The sequence below is a fragment of the Lissotriton vulgaris genome, unplaced genomic scaffold (assembly GCF_964263255.1).
Source record: "Lissotriton vulgaris unplaced genomic scaffold, aLisVul1.2 SCAFFOLD_2182, whole genome shotgun sequence".
Lineage (NCBI taxonomy): Eukaryota > Metazoa > Chordata > Amphibia > Caudata > Salamandridae > Lissotriton > Lissotriton vulgaris.
Window position 1 is genome coordinate 62,501 of NW_028254909.1, and position 23,300 is coordinate 85,800.

Here is a 23,300-nt window from a genome sequence, read left to right on the forward strand (position 1 = left end):
TGATTGTTGCATTACGCATTGCATTATTTTTGCATTACGAATAGGGCTCCCAGTTTTATATTTTTTATTGACATTTCCGTCTGTATCTATCCAAATTTATTATGGGTTTTGGGGAAAAAAATTAAGCTGAAACTGGAATATTTTCACATTAATTTAACCAATGAATGTCTACTAGTTTTCAGTAATATGAACACCCGCAGAAGATAAATCAATGCACTTGTATAAAAATATCCACATTTCTGTTTCAGCCTTGTTCATATTCAATGCTGTTTAAGCCTTTTTTACTAAAAATCCTTTCTATTTTTAACCCTGTTACCTATCAATCCACAGTTATTTACCTGGCAGTTATGGCAAAGTGTATTTAGATTCACTGAAAAAGCACCCAATTTCCGTGTTTATCCATATATGAAAATAAATGCAGACCAGAAAATGGTTTTCTGTCTGTATTTATCGGTAAAAACGGGAGCCCAGGGGTGGGGAATTCCTATCTCCCGACGCCCGAGACATCAAGATTTCTAAGGAGGGCAAGAGGTTTTAATTTGTATTTTGTCCAAAGGACAAGTAGACAGTCTTATCTGTAATCCGATACAATGCTGTTCAACCCTGATGGTCACAGCCATGTTAAGAAGTAGCTCTGAGCAGTTTAATGGCAGTGTAAGGGTCAATGCAAAAGCTGGGACCTGCACTTTATTTTCCCCAGCACAGAAGAATAACATGATAAAGCAGAACTCAAAGTTGCAGCCAGCTCCAAAGGCTCGTGTGGCTCCCTGGCCCGCCCCTGTTCCTTTTATTTTCTTTCAGCATGAGACAAAAATCGTGCTTCTGCAGCTCCAGAACACTCACAGCACTGGCATGTAAGAGGCTGCTTTATCTGCCTCTTGGCCCCTTGCTCTGACCTGAACTGTATGACCCCTGCCTTTTAATCTCTGCTCCACTCTTGGGCCTCATACAGCGCCAAGATCCCTGTTCATCTTCAACTCACTTTGCTTTCCCTCCCATGCAGCTCGTGCACCCCCTTCTTTTCAATTTGCCTTTCCTGTACACCTCCTATTTTGCTTTTCCTGTACACCTTATGTTCGAGGCATGTGGGCTGCTGAATTCATATCTGTGCATAGATCGCCACCTAGTGTTGGGTCCGGATGATTGCACATTGTTGTCCTGGAAGAGTCTTCGAAGTATCACGAGATAGGTGGCTCCTCCCCTGGACTACAGTGCGCATGGGCATAGCCTCCATCCCCAGATTGTTTTTTTCCGCCATTGGGTTCGGATGTGTTTCGGTTCCCTCTGACGGAACCGATAGTTGTTCAACTTCTACTCGAGACCAAAAGGTCTTTAGGCTGGGCGTCGGTATAGTTGCGTACGGGTTTCTTTCTGACTCTCAGCTCCGATCTCTTGCTGCCCTTCCACGTGCTTTCGGCGCGGACGGGCGTACACTACACTCTTGCTATGGAGCGAACTCCGTTTAAGAAGTGCCCGGTGTGTAACTCTAAATATTCACACCTCGACGTGCACCCTGTGTGCAATACCTGCTTCTCGCCGGATCACCGCGAAGACACCTGCATGGCGTGTTCGAAGTTCCGGAGCAAGAAGACTTTAAAGATTCGTCGGGCCAATAGGCTTCAGGCTCAGTTATCGGCTACGGCGCCCCCACCAGATGACATTTTCCAGGAATCTGTCGAGGGAGAAGACGACGTGCAAGGTTCGAACTCTAATCCCGCATCCGAAGGAGAAACCTATGACGAAGGTGCGGAGAACTTTGACAAAGTCACCGACGAGGTAGGGGACGACGAACAGGCTTTTGCTACTATGGGTGATAGCTCAGAGGAGGAGCATCCCCAACCAGACTCTGGGGTTATTACCCCTCCTACGGCCCAGGTCGAGGGATCGCCTTCGGGCCTTACCCAAGATCTAACTATGAGTCCTACGTCCCCGCCTCCGGGCCCGGTCACGGACACTTATGAACCATCACTTACGTCGAAGAAAACGAAAGTGAAGCCAACGGGTCACGCACCCTCGGATGCGAAACCGAAAGTGATAGTTGCGCTGGTGAAGAAGGTTCTGGAGGCGTCAACTTCCAAGGAAACCAAAATGGCCGACTCAAAGAGCCACGCCAAGATGGCCGACCCGAAGTCCTCGGGGTCGGTGCCGAAGGTGAAATCGTCCGACGCGGCTGCGTCGGCTCCGAAAGGGGTCGTGAACCCGAAGTCGGCTCCGAAAGGGGTCGTGGACCTGAAGTCGGCTCCGAAGAAGCGTCTGGGCGACGACGCGCATGGCCAGGGGGCGTCGGCCCCGAAGAAGGCGCATGCGGGGGATCGGGCCCTCGATGCCGAAAAGTCGGTCGAGCCGGTCAAGCCCTCTCCGGCCTTGACGAAGAAGGTGGCGGAATCCTTGCAGCGGATTCGAAAAGACACTGTGGCGCCAAAACTCACGCCTAAGCCTGCGAAGGAGCAGACGCCTATCCGTTTCACCTTTCCTCCCAAGTCGGCGCCGAAGGCCTTCGCGCCGAAACAGAGTGGACCCTCGAAGGAGGTATTGGCACCTAAAGCGGCATTGGTGGTGTCGAAGCTTCGACTCCAACCGCTTGCTGAAGAGGAACGTCGTGAGGTAACCATCGACGCCAACACCGGAAAACTGTCGCTCCTCAAAAGGAAGATCACGACGGAGCCGGCGTTGGAACATTTTAAGATCCCTCTCAAAAACAAAAGGGACTCTGAGGGCTCTTCGGCTTTGGTGGAACCTGTGTCCCCACAAACCCTGGGGTACTCGCCGACGCATTCCGTCGCGGCCGGTGCGGACGAGGAGGATGCAGAGTACGACTATCCGGCGTACTCGGATCCGGAGGAGGAGCACGTTCCGTGGTCCGCCGGAGGCGACCCGGAGGACCCGCAGGGGGGTCAGGACGCTCAACTTTTCGCGGCCAAGACGTCCCCGACTGAGGATTCGACGGCCTTCAATGCCCTGATAGAGAGAGCTGCTGCTAACCACGACGTCGAGCTGCACTTGGACCCCGTGGATGTGGACTTCTTATTCGACACCTTCTCGGTAGCCGAAAAGTCAGTCAAAACGCTACCGATGCTGAAGGGGGTGCTTAAACATGCAACAGAGGTTTTCAAGGAGCCCACCCGAGCGCGTGTGGTCAACCCTCGCATCGACAGGAAATATAAGGCAGCGCCCACGGATCTGACCTATATCAAGGGACACTTGCCATTGGACTCCCTGGTCGTTTCCAATGCTCGGAAGAGGGCGAACTCTCAAACTACTGGTGACGCTCCTCCCCCAGACAAAGAGTCCAAGATCTTCGAGGCCTCAGGCAAACGGATTGCTGAACAGGCAGCTAATATCTGGAGAATATCTAACACCCAAGCCTTGCTTGCACGAGATGATAGGGCCCATTATGACACATTAGAGGCCATACTGCAACACTTGCCTGACCAATACAAGGAGGCGGGGGAGATGCTGATTCAGGAGGGTAAACTCATTACGAATGCATCCATCAAATGTGCGTTGGATGTGGCAGACACAGCCTCCAGGGCTATCAATACTAGTGTGCTGCTTAGGCGCCATGCCTGGCTTAGAATTTCGGGGTTCAAACCCGACATCCAAACCACTATACTGAATCAGACAGTGAATCCTGACCATCTGTTTGGCCCTGAGGTGGATGCCACACTGGAAAAAATGAAAAAAGATACGGAAACTGCCAAGTCCATGGGGGCTTTACAAAGTCAGCAGTTTCGGAGTGGTTCCTTTCGCCGCTCAAACTCCAGAGGCACCTCAAGGGGACAAGCATCCCAGTCCACACAATATTACAAGACTAACACCCAAGCCTCGTATAACAACAAAAATAGAGGTGGTTACAGAGGCAATAATGTCAAGGGCAGGGGACGTGGCAGCAATAGCTCCAGGTCCACCGCCACCAACAAACAGTGACGTCTTGTCACTGCCCCCCGGCCATGCAACACCGGTCGGGGGGAGGCTCCAGCAGTTCCTGCCGGCGTGGAAGTCCATCACCACGGACAGGTGGGTGAGGTCTATTATCCAGTACGGGTACTGTCTAGAGCTTACGTCCATTCCACCGGACATACCCTCAAGGAGCCGTCCTATGTCAGGCGAGCACTTGACCTTGTTGCAGCAAGAAGTTCTAGTCATGCTGCAAAAAGGGGCGATAGAGCTCGTTCCATTGCAAGAGCGGGGAACAGGGGTTTACTCCCTGTATTTTCTGATTCCCAAGAAGGACGGATCCCTCAGGCCGATCCTGGACCTCAGGCCCCTGAACTGGTACATCCTCTCGGAGCACTTCCATATGCTCACGTTGCAGCAGGTGCTTCCCCTGCTTCAACAGGGGGACTTCCTGGCTACGCTGGATCTGAAAGATGCCTATTTTCATATTCCCCTGCATCCTTCCCACAGGAAGTACCTCAGATTCACGATCTTAGACCAGCATTACCAGTTCAAGGTTCTGCCGTTCGGGGTCACCGCGGCACCGAGAGTGTTTACCAAGTGCCTAGCGACTGTGGCGGCGCATCTCCGTCGCCAGCACGTCCACGTCTTTCCCTACCTGGACGACTGGCTCATTCAGGCAAGGACAGAACAGCAGTGCGTCGACCACGTGTCACGCACCATTCATCTCCTGCACGATCTGGGATTCTCTCTGAACTACCCGAAGTCCCATCTCCAGCCCGCCCACGTGCGACAGTACCTGGGCGCGACAATCAACACTCTGGCACCCACCGCGCAGCCAAATTCAGTGAGAATCGCCAGTATCCAGGCGCTGATCCAACGATTCAGACCCCAACACTCGCTTCCAGCGAGGGTGTTCATGCAGTTGATAGGCATGATGGCCTCCTGCATCTCCATTGTCCCGCACGCGAGACTACATATGCGTCCGCTTCAGGAGTGCCTTGCACGTCAGTGGACTCGGGCTCATGGGCAACTGACAGACCTAGTGTTGGTGAGCGGTCGGGCATACAACTCTCTGCATTGGTGGAATCCACACAACCTTTGCAAGGGCCGACCATTCCAAGAGCCTGTCCCACAGATTATCCTGACGACGGACGCCTCTCTCCAGGGATGGGGAGCGCATGTACTCCATTACACTGTGCAGGGACTATGGACACTACAGCAAAGGAAGATGCACATCAATGTGTTGGAACTGATGGCAATCTTCATGGCCTTGAAGGCGTTCAAAGTAAATCTGTGCAACAAAGTCGTGTTGATCCGGACGGACAACATGACGGCCATGTACTACATCCAGAAGCAGGGAGGCACACACTCTCCACAGCTGTCTCATCCGGCTCAGAGCATGTGGAAGTGGGCCATTCAGAGGAACATCTTCCTCATGGCAGAACATCTCCCGGGCAAGGACAATCAAATGGCGGATCTGCTCAGCAGGCACAGCCATCAGATGCACGAGTGGGAGATACATCCATCAGTACTCCAACCGTACTTCCAAAGGTGGGGTCATCCAGAGATAGACCTGTTCGCCACAAAGGAGAACGCAAAATGCCAAAGCTTAGCCGCCAGATTCCCACACCCCCAATCACAGGGCAATGCGATGTGGATGAACTGGTCAGGCAAATTTGCGTACGCTTTTCCCCCAGCACCTCTGATACCGCTGGTGGCACGCAAGCTCAGGCAGCACTCGATGACTCTCATCCTAGTTGCTCCAACGTGGGCTCGCCAACCATGGTACACCACGTTTCTGGAACTGTCCGTGGTACCGCATCAAAGGCTTCATCTCACTCCCAGCCTTCTGACGCAGAGCCATGGCGACATTCAGCACCCAGATCCGCAACAGCTCAACCTGGCGATCTGGCTCCTGAAGTCCTAGAGTTTGGCTACCTCAATCTTCCTCCCGATTGCATGAACATCATTCGGGAGGCAAGGAAGCCCACTACCAGAGCTTGTTATGCGGCTAAATGGAAGAGGTTTGTCATCTACTGTGCTAACCACAATATCGACCCGCTAGATGCTTCCATTCAAAACATCATTTGCTATCTCTTCCACCTGTACCAATGCAATCTGGCGTACTCTTCCATCCGCATTCACCTGTCTGCTATTGCAGCATACCTTCAGAATAGACAACACCTGTCACTCTTCAGGGTCCCTGCTATCAAGGCCTTTCTGGAAGGACTCAAAAGGGTCATTCCACCAAGGACTCCACCAGCTCCAGAATGGAACCTCAATGTGGTTCTTAAGAGGCTGATGGGTCCTCCCTTTGAGCCACTGCTCTCTTGTGAGCTTCAGTTTCTGACTTGGAAGGTTGCGTTCTTAGTAGCTATTACTTCGCTACGGAGGGTTAGCGAGCTGCAGGCGCTCACCATCCAAGAACCTTTCTTCCAGGTACATGCTAACAGGGTGGTGCTACGCACTAACCCTAAATTCCTGCCCAAAGTGGTATCCCAATTCCACTTAAATCAGACAATTGAATTGCCGGTGTTTTTCCAAAACCCAGATACACTGGCGGAGCGCATGCTCCACACCCTTGATGTTAAGAGGGCCTTGATGTATTATGTAGACAGGACAAAGGATTTTCGCAAAACCAAGCAGCTTTTTGTTGCCTTTGCCACTCACCACAAGGGAAACGCTATCTCTGAAGCAGGGATTGCTAGGTGGATAGTGAAGTGCATTCAAATTTGTTACGCTAAAGCTAAGCGCACTCTCACTATCCCACCCAGGGCCCACTCCACCAGGAAGTTGGGGGCCTCTATGGCTTTCCTAGGTAACATTCCCTTAGAAGATATCTGTAGAGCAGCCACATGGTCTACCACACATACTTTCACTAAACACTACTGTGTAGACGTGCATTCCAAACAGGCAGCTGTTGGTCAGGCTGTTCTAAAAACTCTTTTTCAGACTACTGCAGCTGGCACGGGCGGCCGCCGCTAATGGAGGGACTGCTATGTATTCTATGCACAGATATGAATTCAGCAGCCCACATGCCTCGAACTGCAAATGCTACTTACCAGTATGCATCTGTTCTTGGCATGTAGGGCTGCTGACATTCATATCGCCCACCCTCCTCCCCGGCGCCTGTAGCAGCTGCAGAATTCATTCATTTACATACATATGCTCATAGCATGGTCATCACTCACATTCTTCACTCCATCTCTGCCAATGGCTAAAAACAATCTGGGGATGGAGGCGATGCCCATGCGCACTGTAGTCCAGGGGAGGAGCCACCTATCTCGTGATACTTCGAAGACTCTTCCAGGACAACAATGTGCAATCATCCGGACCCAACACTAGGTGGCGATCTATGCACAGATATGAATGTCAGCAGCCCTACATGCCAAGAACAGATGCATACTGGTAAGTAGCATTTGCAGTTTCACCCGGTGCCTAAACCTGCTAATCCCACCCCACCACCCTCCACGGCCCTCTCTGACAGCCCTTACCCGCTTCCCATGGCCTCTCATATCTTACGTCATCCAGGGCTTACATTAAAGCTCATACATTTCTCCATGAGGCTTTCATGCAGGCCTAAGGCCACCCCCATTTCTATCCTTGCACTAGGCCCTCCTCTCACTTTGTGCATGCACCAGGGGCATTTTGAACACACTGCCGTAGCAACTACAGCAGCTGTGGAGTTCTTCATGGGCCTCTTCAGTCTGCAGGTCCGCACACAAAAGCCCATAATGGATTTAAAAGGGTGGGTGACTAGGTGAGAGAGTGATAGGGTGGATGAATAGATGCATGGATGAATGAGTGAAAGGGTGGATGGATAGATGCATGGATGAATCCGTGAGAGGGTGGATGGATAGATGTATGGATGAATAAGTGAAAGAGTGGATGATAGATGCATAAATTAATGAGTGAAAGGCTGGATGGATAGGTGCATGGATGAATGGGTGGAGTGAAAGGGTGGATGGATAGATACATGGATGAATGAGTGAAATGATGGATGTAAGGATGGATGCGTGAAAGAATGGATGGATAAGTGCAAGGGTGAATGGAGGGATGGATGGGGTGAAAGTGGATGGCTCAATGAAAGGTTTGGATTAATGGGTGAGAGAGAGTAGATGAATGAATGGATGGCTGGGTGGGTGGATGAATTAGTGGGCGGGTAGGTGGCTGGCTGGGTGGAAGGGTTGATGGATGGGTGGATAGATATATGAGCGATACAGAAGATGGATGAGGCGAAAGGGTGGATGGATGAGAGAAAACAAATGGAGGAAGTGAAAGGGTGGAAGGATATAAGAGTGAAAAGGAGGATGGATGGATGGATGAGTCAAAGGATGGATGGAGGGAGGGATGAGTGAAAGGGTGGATTAATATGAGCGAAAAGGAGGATGTGTGGGGTGAAAGGATGGATGGATAAGCAAAAGGAAGGCAGGATGGATGAGTTTGATCGATAGGTTTGGAGATGGAAGGATAGGTTTGAACAGTGGCTTCGTGAATGTCCCACTTTAGCAGCTACTGTAGAGATGGAGCTCTTGATGGGCCTCTTCTGTCTGCAGCTCGATAGACAAAGGCTCATAATTAATGTGAAAGGGTGGGTGTGAGTGAAAGGATGGATGGGTAGATGTGCAGGTGAAAAGAGGAGTGAGTGCAAGTGTGGCTGGCTAAATCGATGGATGAATGAGTGACAGGGATGGTTGAGTGACGGGGATGGTGGATGGACAAAGGATGTTATAATGAAGGAAAAGGTGGATGGATGGATTGGTTACAGGGTGTATAGATTAGGGAGCGAGAGGATGGATAAGTGTAAAGGATAAATAGATGGATGAGTGGAAGGATGGATTGATGGATTAGTGGAAGGGTGGATGGATGAGTGAAAGGATGAATGGAAAAGTGAAAGGGATGGTGGATAGATGGATGAGCAAAAGGATGGACAGATAACTGAAATGGTTAGGATGGAGATGGATGGGTAGGTTTGGATATGGATGACCGGATGGACTGACAAATCAACAGATGGACTAACATATTGGTGAAAGGCTAATAGATGGAAGAATGAATGGATGACAATGTAAAGGTGAAATGCTAGATATCAGTGGGTGAAAGGATGAATGGATAGATGCTTATATGGAAGAGGCAAAGCAATTCTAGAGAGGATTCCAATGATTTTATTCGCTTGCTTTGTGGCATAAGAGTTTTGGATCAAAGTGGGAAATATTTTAATTTTCTGGTTACTCACTTGGCCTGCTCTATGCTCCTTTCTCTACTTGGGGATTATCAGGTAGGCGTGGTGCTGTTTGCCAGCGCGTTCTTACTAGACAGCTAGTATTAGTGCTCATAAAGGCCACATTGCCATAGAAATTCCTAGCACTGAAGAAAACTACTTTGTAAAAGAGCAAAATGCTGTCATACACTATGAAGCCAGCCGATAGGTAGGAAGAGAAAGCATTTTAATAAAAACAAAAGCCAGCTTTGTATGTTTATCACCTCCTTGACTGCATTACACATGGAATCCTATGTAGTGACTTGTATCAATTTCTTACATGGTAACCTTGGCCTGTCTTAAAGCAATACGTTGCGATCAGTGTTTTGTGCTTTAAAAATAAAAAATATCCTACCCTGGAAATAATCCTGTGGGATACTCTTCCTTGAGTTGATCTTCTAGTTTTCTGGCATGCTTTCCAATTTTAAAAAGGGATTACCCTGACTTCGTGGGGGAGGGGGGCAGGGATGAGGGTGGGAAGAGTTCCAGATCTCGGCACCATACCTTAGAAGGCTTATCTTTTTTTTATTTTTTTTTATTTTTGTGGTTTGATTAAAAGGGTGCTGGCGCTTCTGGAGGCTCTTGAGCCAAATGAAAGCTCCAGTTTCTGAGTGAGGGTCTTGCAGTGGATGGCTTTGTGTGCCACACATGCAATTTTTAACTGTATCCGAGCTTCATATGGAAGCCAATTCAAGGCCAGCAGGACCCGAGAGATGTGGTTGTATTTTTTTAGTGCCAGTTGAGAGCCTAGAAGCAGAATTGAGGGCCACACTAAACGTAGCCGTTTTCACTCTGGGCAAGCCACAAAGCGTTGCGCTGCCATAGTCCAGCTTTGCAATCACTAATGCTTCCACTGCAACCTTTAGGTCATTAGCAGGGAGAAAGGGTTTGAGCTTCCTTAGGATGCTGAGTTGGAAGTTTACTCCTTTGGCGAGGGAACTGATGTGCTTTTGCATGTTCAGAGTTTTGTCTAAAATAGGCGAGGAAGCAAAGTCCACGAGGTGACGTCTACAGTTAAGAGCAGTAAGCCGATTCAAACATTGTTCAATGACTGGAGATTGCTTGTGAGGTGAGATTAAGAGGAATTCTGTTTATAGAGCATTTAGTTTCAGGTGGTTACATGTCAGCCAGCTCTGTGTTTCCAGCAGGACTGAGTTGAGGGACTGAATGCCCTCATGGGAGGCGATCTTCAGGTATAGTGGAGTATCGTCTGCATACATGTGATGGTGAATGCTGGATGATTTCAGAATTTCTGTTGGAGGCTCCATGAACAAGTTAAAGAGCGTGGGAGAGAGTGCTGAACCTTGGGGCACCCCCCCCGCGTAACCAGTGCAGGATGGGACAGGGATTGGTCCACCTTGAAGCTTTGGGATCTGTTCAGAAAGGAATTAGGAGGTCAATAAGGTTATCGTGTTTGACAGTATCAAATGCTGACGAAAGGTCAAGAAGGATCAATAGGCACGGCTCATTATGGTCCAGCATTCTTAGCGCATCATCAACAGTGTGTTAGTGCCAACTGTGCTATGGCTCGGGCGGATACCAGATTAGCAGTGGTACAGGAGTTGGAAATGATCTATATGGTTAGAGTTGGACGAGCAAACATTTCTCCAGGAGCTTTGCCATGGTGGGGATGTTGGAGATAGGGTGAAAGTTATGAAGGTCCGTGCGATCAGCCGTTGGTTTCTTTAGAATCTTGGTAACTTGGCCTGCTTTTAGGCAATCTGGAAAATCACCATGCCGAAGTGATGCGTTGACGATCGTAATCCACAATGTTAGTAAGGCGGATCAAACTTCTGGGAAAGGTTTGATGGCAGAGGTTCGTTATAGTGATTGGAAGGTTTCAGAGTCGACAGCGTTTTGCGTATAGTGCATTCATCCAAGGTTTGGACCAGACTCTAGGATGCATTGTTTTTGGGGAGGTAGGGTTGCGCAGGGTCCGTGATATCCAAACATGGTGGATGGAGGAAGATCAGTGGATTGATAGATAGGTGGTCACGGGCAGAGCATAATTCAGTTTCAATCTTACTAGTCTTATTTGTGAAGAAATTTGTGAATTCTTCAAAATTTAGGCACATTCCCTTGACCCAAAGACGCGGAGTTCGGCTGACTTGGCTTGGGACTTGAGTTTTAACAGAGTTTTTGGGGGGGACGGTTTTTTGCTCGGTCTACTTTAGTTCTGAAAAAGGTGGCCTTCGAGCATCCGATGCATTAATTATATATGCTTTTCAGGGAATCTCAAGTGGTAGAGATGCTCAAGGGAAGCATAAGACTGCCACATTTTTTTTTCAAGTCGTAAATTTCTTCTTTTGGAATTAATAATATCAGTAAACCATGAGTTGGAGAGTTTATAGGACACTTTTATGCTGTAGTGGTGCAACTGAGTCTAGTACGTTGAGCATTGTTGGTTATAGTGGACCGTAAGGTCGTGGACATCGACATGTTTGTGGTGGGACAGGATGTTATCGCAGAGAGCAGTCAGATCTTGCAGGTTGATGTTCCGTAGGCATCTTTTCAACTGTTTTGGGTTCTTAAGCTGGGCTTTACTTGCTCTTACCGATTCCAGGATGTGAAAGGTGATGAAATAGTGGTCTGTCCAATCACATGGAAGAATTGAATCCAGGAGGATGGAGTTGGGTTTACCAATGACAAGATCTAAGGTAGCTCCTTTGATATGAGTGGGGCTGTCACAGATTTGGTTTAGGTTGAGGTCCAGTAGGAAGGATTTAAGGCTATTTACCACCATATTATTTACTTCGTTCCAGTGGAGGTTGAAATCTCCCAGGAAGACCTGAGTGCCATGAAAATCTGCATTGGCTAAGATAATGTCCATGATCTGTTCTGTGACTAGCGTTGTCGCGAGGGGGGTGGTGAAATGTGTGCCATTTGCATGAGTGATTTTTGCCACCAGTCACTTCAATGCAAAGGTATTCACAGGATGGCAGGTCAGTCTGTAGTACTTTCGCTGTAAGATTGCTACGATGTAAACATGCAATGCCTACATGTTGTCCACTGGATCTGTCCAACCTAATGATATCGTAGTTGGGAGGCATTAAAAACTGCAAAATGGGGGCAGCGGAGTCATTTAGCCAGGTTTCGGTCAACATGACCAGGTTGAGATCCTGCACAAGGGTGAGGTCAGCAATGGGGATGGATTCAATTTGCTGCAGGTTTGCTATGGTTGGGGGGGGGCGGGGATGTGCTGGATCATATGAAAGTAGGAGAGAATGAATATCCGAATCAGACAGGGAGGCTATGCATCTGGATAGGTGAGCAGGGTCATTAGGGAGTGGAGCGGAGGCCCACCTAGAGCAGTGTGGGTGACGTGAAAATGACAGGTCAAATAAAGAGTGGGGGGGGGGGGGAGGGAGCCAGGTACATCTGCAATCAGAGAGCGTGCGGAGATGATTGTTCGTGGTGTTTTGGAAACCGTAAACAAATGCTCCTGGGCATTTGAAATCCTCAGACTTCCTGGTTGCCTGAAGGTATGGCTGAAGGAGTCCCTCCATATAAATATATGTATGTATGTAGTTCCTAAACATTATAGACCCGCGGCTCCCTTGACCTATTGGCAGCGTATCTTGCATTTCTCTGGCTGTTTTGGTGGGGGTGGGGGTAGGAGGGGGGGTGGAGGGGGTGGAGAGAGAGCCCCAGCATCAGGAGTAGTTCTATTTCTCTCACTGAAAATAGGGATTAAGCTGATAAAAGTATTATTATCTTATCCTGTGCATTGCGCATTGTGGAGCCCCATGCAGTGTCAACTACTGACTAGAGGGACACTAGGTTCTTGGAGAAGTGAACTGCATAGTGATGTAGTGCTCTGTAGTGAGGTCTTTAGCTGGTCCATGAGCAGGTTTTGTGTGGGCCTGATAGATACAGGAATGGTGCATCAGATCCTTGATTCATTAACCTCATAGATGCTATTAAACATTCCTCCCCAGTGCTGCGCTGTCCATTGGTTCTAGTGCTGAATGGACGTCCAATGGTCGTGCGCAGCACTGGGGAGGTAGTGCTGCCGTCGGCCAATGCACCGAGGCAGCACTTAAGGGGTTAATGAACAGCCTGCATTTGTTGTCTTTTTTTTTTTTTTTGCACATTATTACATCCATTCTGATGGTCCCAGATTGGGCCTCAACACTAGGCAGCACCCTACAATTCATTTTTCCCCCACCCTACCATTTACCCCCCCCCTCCCCCCCCTCCGAAGTGGCTAAACAATTAAAAAAAATGTACTTTAGTGTTAGGAGGCACAATAATATGGTCCAGTGTGTCAGTTTCTGGGCTGCCATAGCTATGAAGGTATACATATATTTTCCCAACACCAGGTCCCTCGATCCTCAGGACTAGTTTTCCAAAAAAGAGCACTCTGAGCCTCTCTCGCGTGGTTCGCCAAGATTTATTTATAGTCTCTTTGCAGTTTTGGCAAGGTTACAAACCTTACAAACCTTACCCAAAAAAAAATATATATCTTTTTATCGCATTCATCTTTTGCCATTTGTCATGCTCAGAATAAGCTGATTATGCCAAATAAATACTTTATTGGTAATTACAGGTGTGTGGACAAGAAATGACAGACCGTCCTCAAGGTGAGACAGCCAAAATGAGTGAGGTGGGGGAAAAAAGGAAAACATTTGTAAGCGATACATTACTTTCTTGAAAGTATCCCATAAAAGACCAGGCACCACTATCCACGCCTAGAAAGGGGACAACACTGGCTTTGTATGGCTCCTCCAGCAACAAGCAGGTCACTGTTTGCCCTAAAGGAGAAGGCCAATGCAAGCCTCGGAGCACCTTTCAAGATGGCTATTCGAGGCCTGTGCCCGGCTCCCATCCCTTCTTTTTTAGCACGTGTGAAGCTACAGCAGTTAAGGCTCCCATCTCTCTGCTCAAATGCAGGTAAGATTAGAAACCAATGCTGCAGGGGTGTGTAACATTGCCTCCTGAACTCTATAAAAGATGCTCTGCTGCCATGTACTGGAAATCTTTAGAGGTTTTATTTTGTTACTGAAAACCTAACTTTTTTTTTTTTGTAGGTCTCGCCTGAGCCAACGCATGCGATGCTTGGCGAGACGTTTTGTAAACTGGCTTTTAAAAGTCCTACCAAAATCTCGCTGGCCTCGGGCGGTTACGCGTACAATTACTAACAAAGGCACCATATGGCTTTCCTCTCTCGTCATGGTGCCCGCACACCACTCTCCAGCCTGCTTTTGCCATTGCGCGCGACCACCACTTGTGTCGTTTTTTTTAAACCACTCCTTGGCCTGATTGTATTAGCCATTCACTTTTCTTTCACTGTTCGCTTTCAGAAGCTGTGGTGGCACTAGATGAAATTGTCATGTACACTTTCCGTGGCGCCAGTGGCTCGTATAACACACCCACACGCTGAGCTTTAACTGTGGTTACGCTAACCTCTCGGTGTTTCTCTTGGAGCTGATGACTGGATAATACGGTCTAGGCCTGCCGAGTCCTGCCTGCCTCCTCGGGGTATCAAGCAGTGGCCATGGTGACACGAGAGCATTCCCTCATACGAGCATGCCAGCTTCATCCCCATGGACGTGGCACTCGGACAGCCGGGCAGATTCATGATTGGGCACCTTTCACGACACCGGACAATGATTGGTGAAGAAGTCGTGTTGTGGAGAGTTGCGTGTTGTGATTGGCCGTCGGTTGGCTGCGCGCGCTTTGATTGGCCATTGGTTGGCGACACAGGTGAGTTGATTGGGTTGCGTGTGTCTCGCGGATGCTTTAGATTTACTGGACTGTCACTTCTCTGGTGGGGCTTTTCTGTGCCGGAGCAGCCACAGCCCAATCCGGAGCACCCCCTTCGCTATAGCTAGCTGTGGTGGGGTCGCTATTCTTTGCTGACCGGTTCATCACTGCCTGTCTGCTCGCACAACAGCCGTACGGAACTGCAGCACCGCACCAGCTAATGAAGTGGCTTGTTTTAAATGCGCATACGTTTCTGAGCACCTCTCATACAGGGTATTGATGGTCCTACACCATCTGTTGTCTAGTGTGTGAAGTTGGCCTGATATGTAGTGCTCACTATTCTAGTGATCACTGTGTATCATTCCAAACAACCCTTGATTGGTTGTAAGTCAACCTTATAGACCAGCTATCCTAGTAGCATGGACAAGAGCAGTCTTTAGGCTAAACTCTAGAGGGCGTGTTAAGCCAGCTGTTATACCATCACATATACCCCTTGAACACCAAGTGAAAGGACACCAGAGAAGTTATGAAAATAAAAGGATATTTATTTATAACAAGTCTACCCTGATCTCTTTATGAGTCGGGGAGCTAAGCACACAACAAAACTCTTAAGAAAATACCTTAAGTTGCACAATTTACACAAATGTCCGAGGGGCACGAAAAACCATATACACTAAAAGTGGAATGCAAAATACTAGCAGGTAAGTAACAAGATCCAGAGGCTTCAGGATCGCTAGGACTACACTACTGAACCTTCAGGTTAGGAGCAGGAGGCCTAGGGAGATCGGTGCAGTGTGCACTCTCACGCGGGATGCGGGACAAAGTCTATGGATACTAGTATTCACAAAGTTACTGTTATCGGACGAATCCAACTAGCTAGACTAAAAAAGACAAAGGATCTGGACACTTGGATAGTGAACCTATGTTGGAGCACCGAAATGCTCGGGTTACCTAGCCCAGGGGCTGTGGCTGCATAGGGTTCAAAAGACGTCGGGAATCCTAGTTGAAGTCTATGGAGCCTGAAAGAAGAAGTTGCTGGCAGGCGACCAGTGAAGATATTCGGAGGGATCCAAGCCTGGATCGGTGATGGAGACGACCTGAAAGCAGAGGGGACTCAGTTCTTAATCACTAGCCAGTGATTAGGTGGGCACCAGGATGGCACCGGATGAAGTCACCTCGACCAGGTGAGTGGGCGACGCTGGGCTCTGCAGTCTCTCGGACCAGGAGGCGTTGTCTGCGACCAGGATGGAGGTGCGAGCGGTCCCACGAAGGTGTCTGCTGTTGGCGATGCTGGACCCAGGATTGGGGCAACAAACCTTGGCAAAGGCAAGCCCACGCGGTGGAGACAAGATGGCGTCTGGAGTGGACCAGGAGGGTCCGGGGTGCTCCTCTCTTGGAAGGGAGCAAGGGCCAGTCTGGAGCAACCAGACCAGTGATCTAATCGTCGTGGTTCGTCGTCAGGAGGGCCACTAGCCAGCAGGAAAGTGACCGGACAACGCGGTGAGCAGCAAAGAGCAGAAGGGCCTCACGCAGATCTCGTGGATGCTGGGGGGCTGGACTTCGGTGCTGGAGCTGCTCCGGATTAGGGCTTCTCAAACCCCCAAAGCACTCACTCGAGGATCCCTCGGCGGTCGTGCTGGATAAGCGTCGTGCAGTTTTGAAGATGGCCGGTCCCTTCAGGTCTCGTCACACCCACGAATCTCAGCTGGGCTGATGATGCAGGTAGAGGTCAGAGGTGCCAAGGAATCCGGGTCTCGTCGAGCTGGGCAGTCTTGATCCGGAGGATGGACGTGCAGCAAACCGCAAGTGCTTAGATGGTGCCTGCTGGTGCAGGGTGGCTACTCCTTAGCCACAAGGGAGAGTCTTCGGAAATGTTCAAGAGTCCTTTCGTGGAAAGTAGTCAAGATTCAGAATTATCTAATTTGGGAAGGGGGCCTGCTCCTACCTTTATTCTAAAAAAAAAAAAAAGGGGCAGGCACTCGACTAGGTCCTGCCCATGGGTGGGACCAGGAGGGGGGTGGTTATACCCCTCTCCCTTGTCCGGACTTTCCCCAGCTCAGGGGCTTGTGTGCCCCTGGAACTGGTTTGAAGCCGGCATATGCACAGTGAGCACCGGGGTGCCACTTGCAGTCCCCTTCCTCTCAGCCCTGCCTACCTGGGATACACAAAACCCTGTCTGGGATGGTGCAAGCACTGCCCCCGACAGGAAACCCTTTGTCCAAGCTCTCCTCGCTGGATGGACTCCCAGCAGCAGGAGGTCAGACTTGTGTCTGTGTTGGCAGCATCCATTTTGTGATGCTGAGGCTCGAGTTAACTTTAACCGGGGTTCAGTTACATACATGTCGTGTCCCTCTAGAAGGGTGGAATGCTAACCCCGTCGCCAGAATTGGTGAGGGGTTAGTATTCCAATTCGTATGACACCTTACTCGACATGTTTTGATAAAGCGATACCAAAGTTGGCAAATAACCGCGAGGATTATAATGCACTTAAGAGAATATGGTACGCGCTATCATGGAACAGCTATTAGGACTTGGTTCCGCAAGCTGCAAACGGGCTCAGCTCATGCCAGAGCACCATCTCACATAATTCCAAGCACTCTGCCTTCAGGATTGTCAAGGCCTGCCATAGGAGTGACTGATAGGAATATATGTGTCCATTTTAGGGTTAGATATAGGGATACTATATCTAAAGCAAAGGGTGATTACACCACCTTGCCCCAGCTGTCGTGCAGCCAGTTGTTTCAGATTTGGATGGCCAGCCAGGGGTGGCATAATACATGCTGCAGCCCCTGGTAGGCCCTGGGTACACCTATGCCCTGGATACCTAAGGTATACGGTACAGGGACTGATAAGGTGACTCAGTATCTAATTAGATATGTACCTAAGGTACATGGAATCCATTTTACAGAGCGAGCAGTAGGCCTGGGGCCCTGAATAGCAGGGTCCCAGGTCAACTAAGTCGGAAAACCAGCAAAACACCAGGCAAAAAGTTGGGGGTAACCATAGTCAAGATATCCACCCTCCTACATAGTGCACTCAAAGTGCTTTCCACAACTTGTCACCAGTTGAACACCTTCTGCTTTTCACCTTCTCCGATTTAGTCTACCCCACAAGTTCTCTCTTGGCAGGTTAAAAGGAGGCGCTGGTTTAACCCTTTCACATTTACACACCACACCAAAGTGGCTTCTTTTGCCACAGACGGTCCAATTACAGATGACTAGAAAAATGCAGGTGGAAATTGGGCACCTATGAATTATCATGAGCACAGGGAGCACAATTCGCAACCAATGAAGAGTTTGACACCTAGAAGTTGGGACTAAAGGTTCAACATCATATTATTCATTATTCTGACATGTGCAGACAGCACTTGTGCACTAAAAGCTTAAGGTGAAACTGTGACAAAACACAACTTTGGCCCAGTTTGTAATTCAATTTTGGTCGTAAACTGAAGTTTGCAACAGGATTTGCTGCAGCAATTTAATCAGGCCCATAGAGTATATACGAGGCATCAAGAGCTTAACTTGCCTGATTGTCACCAAGATGGGTGACTAGGGAAGTTTTTTTTTTTTAATTGCCACATTAAGGGGGGGGGTTCAAGTAATGTAGCTGCTAGACGTTTTATACACAAAGAAAATCTCCAGGATGAAGGAAAAAACTGAAGAGCAAATTAGTAGAAATACATTGTGCATATTGTAATCTCTAAACAGGAGGGCAAAGTTCGTTACCCGATGACTCTATGACCCGAGTGCAAAGGGTATGTCCAAATCCTGTCTGATCTGCCTACTCATTCAACAGTGCCTTTAACTTTATAGAGTTCTTCTGCCGGCATTCTCCGGGACACACTGCAGGGTGGGGTTCCGCTGCCACCCAAATTCTCATAGCAGCCAACGAATGTAAACTGCATGTGGTCCATTTAGCACTTCTCTTTCGACGACCACACTCGGGGCCGGCTTTAATCGGGATGGAGAGGGTCATTGTTCTAAATCTGTCAGTTTTCAGACTTGAACCAGAAAATAGGCAGGGATTCCTTAAAGCCATTGGGCTTTGAACATCCCTGCAACAAAGAAAGTGCAAGATATATACATCATTGGCAAAACAATAGATCTGGTCTTGGTAAACTTCCAGCTTTTTTTGTTGCAAACATATGAACTATTCAAAAACTGTTAAGCATAAATATGAAGGAATGGCCTGGCAGCCCTAGTACTTGACCTGAAGTACTCCCTTTTTCAGAAGTTTGTGGTTGTGATCAGATAACCTGCCATCAACTTGCAGTGTAATTAAGTCAATGGATGAAGAGCACGGACGTATTTCTCTGTGTGTATGTATGTGTGTGTGTGTGTGTGTGTGTCATGCACTGAATTAAACGCCATGAAGCACCAGAACTGTGGGCCGTGTTTTAAATACTTAGATTGTGTGATATATATATATATATATATATATATATATATATATATATATATATATATATATATATATATATATATATATATATATATATATATATATATATATATATATATATATATATATATATATTCACTCAGTATCCACTTCTCACAACATCGGAGCACTCTGCGGCGGATGTGGTAGTGGAATGCCGCTAAACAGGAGGCTCACATTCTGCATAATTTTGCAAAAATAACTGCGCACTCGGGGTGACGCTTTTGTAAACTTTTTTTTGCAAGTTGAACAGACTTGTTTAGTCGTCAAGCCTTCTTCGGTGTTACGCAGAATGTGAGCCATATAGACTTTGCCAGTAAAAATCCCACGAGATGCCATGCAAAATGGAACCTAAAGGCCTGCCATTGCAGCCTGTGCAAGTTGGAGCATGCACCACTTAGATATAATAAACCTATCAGTCGCCCCTATAGCAGGCCTTAACAATTCTGAACGCAGGGTGCTTGGTTCTAAGTGAGAGAGTGCCACTGCATGAGCAAGAGACCCCTGCAGCCTACGGAGTCCAGTCTCCCAGGTTGTCAGTCCGTCAGCCATTTACAACATATTAGTGGCATTATTCAACCGCGTGATGACCAACCCTAAAATGGCTTAAAGTAACCCTGTCTTGTTTGGTGTCAAACATTGTGGAATTATACCTCCACACTGGTAACCAGTGTTGGAGTTGAGAATCCACCCTTCAGAAGAGAACTTTGTGGGGTCCCTGGTGTTCCCAGGAACCAGACTTCTAGTTCCGGCCAGCACAAAACTGTTGCTGCCGACCAGAGACCTTTCTGCCGTCTTGTTGCGGAGTCAAGTTTGAGCAGGGGAAGGCAGAACAATAGGCATCCTGTCACAGGGAGGTGTGCCTACCTCCCAGACAGTAGTGCATTAGGGCTAGGTGGGTATGCTTGCCAGCTACCGAAAACCTGCTTGAGGTGCACATTTGGTCTTCCTGTGCATAGTCCAGTTGAAACCAGTCCTGGGAGCTGTTTGCTCCTGCTCTGGCGCGAAACTGGACAAAGGACGTGAGAGTAGCCTCCCCACTTCCCAGACCATCCCCTTGAAGGGTCCCCTGAATCTGTCCAAACATCTCCAATGGGTACAAACATGCTTACCTGGCTATAAGACCCTAGGTTCGATGTTGACCAGATTCTGAACCAGAAACCACTGAACTTTGACCGTCTGGACACGCTGGACTTCGTTTGGGCCTGACTTCGTCTCCTATCTGAAGCATCCAAAAACAAAGGCAACAAGAACTCTGCATACATACGCTAGGAGGGCAGTCCTGTACTACGTTGAAAGAACCAAGAAATGCAGGAAGACTAAGCAGTTCTTTGTCTCTTTTGCTAATAGTATTTTTGATTACTGGTTTTCTCAAAAAGCTATAACAAGATGGAGTGCACAAGCCATTCAGCTATGTCACAAACAAGCAGATCAAACATTAAAAGGAGCACCACAGGCTCAACAAAAAAGGCGGCTAGAGCCACATTTCTGGCAAATACTCCAATTCAAGACGTTGGCTTGGCAGCAACTTGGTCCTCAGTACACGCTTTTGCAAAGCATTACTGTGTGGACATCCACCCAGCCACCACAAAAATAACAAACCAGTACAAAGTGTATGCACAGCATTTGAATCCAGAAAAGATTGACTCTGCCAAACAAACAGTTTCTTACCTGTCGATGTAGTTTTGCAGCTTGAAGAATTTACTGGATTCACTGGCGAACCCACCCTCCACCAGGAAGGATGAGACGACCGAAAAAAAACAAAAATCCAAAGATGGCGACTAAACGATGTCACAAAGACACCAAATGGTGGTATGTCCATGCCCACCAACTACAAAAAAAGACCAATACAACAATTTCGGATCCAACCACTAGATGGCAGAATAATGCACAGCATGTGAATCTAGAAAATTCTTCATGCAGCAAAATCCCACCAACAGGTACACTATTTGATTCCTCCCATAGGATTGCATTTCTTTTTCATCCTATTGCATACAAAAGGCTATCAATTTTTATTGCAAAGTTCTACTGTTCTGACCTGATATTGCTAAACTATTTCTATTGCTGTAAAGCATAGTTTACTACCTTGCTAAACAATTCCTACTGCATCTGAAAGTATTGCTACTTTTAAACTGTCACTTACTTCCAACTTAGTACATGGGATAGCATTGTGAAAGAAGTTACCACCTATAATAAACTAGAACCCAACCCCATACTTCAAATGAGGACGTTTCTCACTTTACAACTTGTACCCTGGGCCTCCTGATCCTCGGGGAAAGCCAGCCGCCCCCAACTAAACTCCTACAACTAAGGTGAAACATTGTCAAATGTATTAAAGAATGCACATGTATATTGAAGAGCTAAAATGTTAGTCATTCAATGGTGATGTGGGTCACTGGGTGACCCGATATACATTGCCATTGTGTTCTTGTGGTCTGATCGTTTTAGTTGTAGCCATCTGCATATGTTATTTTTTTATTCCCTTGCTGATGCCTAGTATACCTTTCTATTGCCCCGAGTAGCAGCAACAGCAGTGGAAAGAGCTAGATGGGTGCCTCTCCAGATTAGATTAGTGCTGATGTAATCCAATACAATGTATTGATACTGTGGGTAAATGGCATGGTGATCTTACTATTTGAATGAAGTGATGGCCCAATCCTGCTCCTCTGCACTGGGATCCAAAGGCCGCCTCTGCATCCAAAGGACAAGGACACTTATTCCATCCCAATTATTCCTCTTACTCCATGTTGGCTGCCGCCACACCCTCATGTGGTGTTTGGGTTTTCTTCTTCGAACAAATCCCTATTGGTTTTTGTGCACCAGCCTCTCTACATTTTTTTGTCGTCATGTTTTTATTCCAGTGGCCATGGTTATGATATTAGAGTTGATAAGTGATTTGAGATAATGGTACTCTCCAGTGGATCTTTGTCATTTGTGTTTACACGCAAACCTGGAAGCTATGTTTTATTCAATTCAGCTCAGTCCCTCTTCAGTTGCTGGTTTGAACACATCTCCATCACACAGAAGTGAAACTGCCATATCTGCTCTGGTCTTGCAGGCCCTGACAGGAAATTAGTACTCAACGCATTTCGTAAACACAGTTTACTTGATCAACCGTGATCAAGTTAACTGTTTACGAAACGCGTCTGTTGCTCGTTGAAATCTATACTTTGTAAAGATTAAACTAATTGGAGAAGATTACACTCTGAGTTCGGTTTCTTTAATCTAAGATGATTATTGTGGATAAACTAATACTGTGGGCTCTGCCTTGAAACCTGCATCGGACAAAGAGCGCCAGGGGTCCGCACAAAATAGAGCCAGGAGGGAGTTGTGTGTGTGTCATATAAGCGTGGAAAATGTACAACGTGGTAATAACCTCATGAAGTCCATTTCATTTGATTGGACAGCCTGAAGCGTCCTTTCAGCCTACTTTAAACCACGATTGGCACGCCTGTAGACTTAAAGTCACATTTTCGGTTTTGTCAACTATACTTGTTTTTCAATTGTTGCTTTATTTCCATTACCATTTATCATAGCAACACTTGGTAAACCTGCATCAATGCCCATAGCACACTGTAACTTTCCCAGTGTACGATCTCCTTGCTTTTAAATTCTTGTGCATTATGTATAAAGTCCACGTCACCTCTTCCCTAGGTGTGTCTTCCAGAGCCATGTAGTTGGCTTGTTCATTTGAGATTTGAGCTGCAGTAATAACGTCTCCTTACTAGCCTCTCATTTTTCTGTGCAAGCACCATTATTGTACTTATTTACTGACTGTCATACTACCAAGTGTTAAAAATCAGGGGTCTTACATATTTGAGGTAAAGGCTTTATTTTGTAAAATTATGTTCGAGGCATATGGGCTGCAGATGGTACATTATAAATAGATCGCCATCTGGTGTTGGGCTCGGATGATTGCACTTTGTTTTTCTCTTGGAGAGTCTTTTGTATCTTGGTGACTCCTCCTTTGGTTGGTAGTGCGCATGGGCATCAGCTC

General features: G+C 47.7%; 1 protein-coding gene across 1 annotated transcript in view; it reads left to right on the forward strand.

Moving 5' to 3' along the window:
• Positions 1–23,300, forward strand: part of LOC147659374 (exportin-1-like) — a 379,442-nt gene that overhangs the window by 24,715 nt on the left and 331,427 nt on the right. The window lies entirely within an intron of this gene.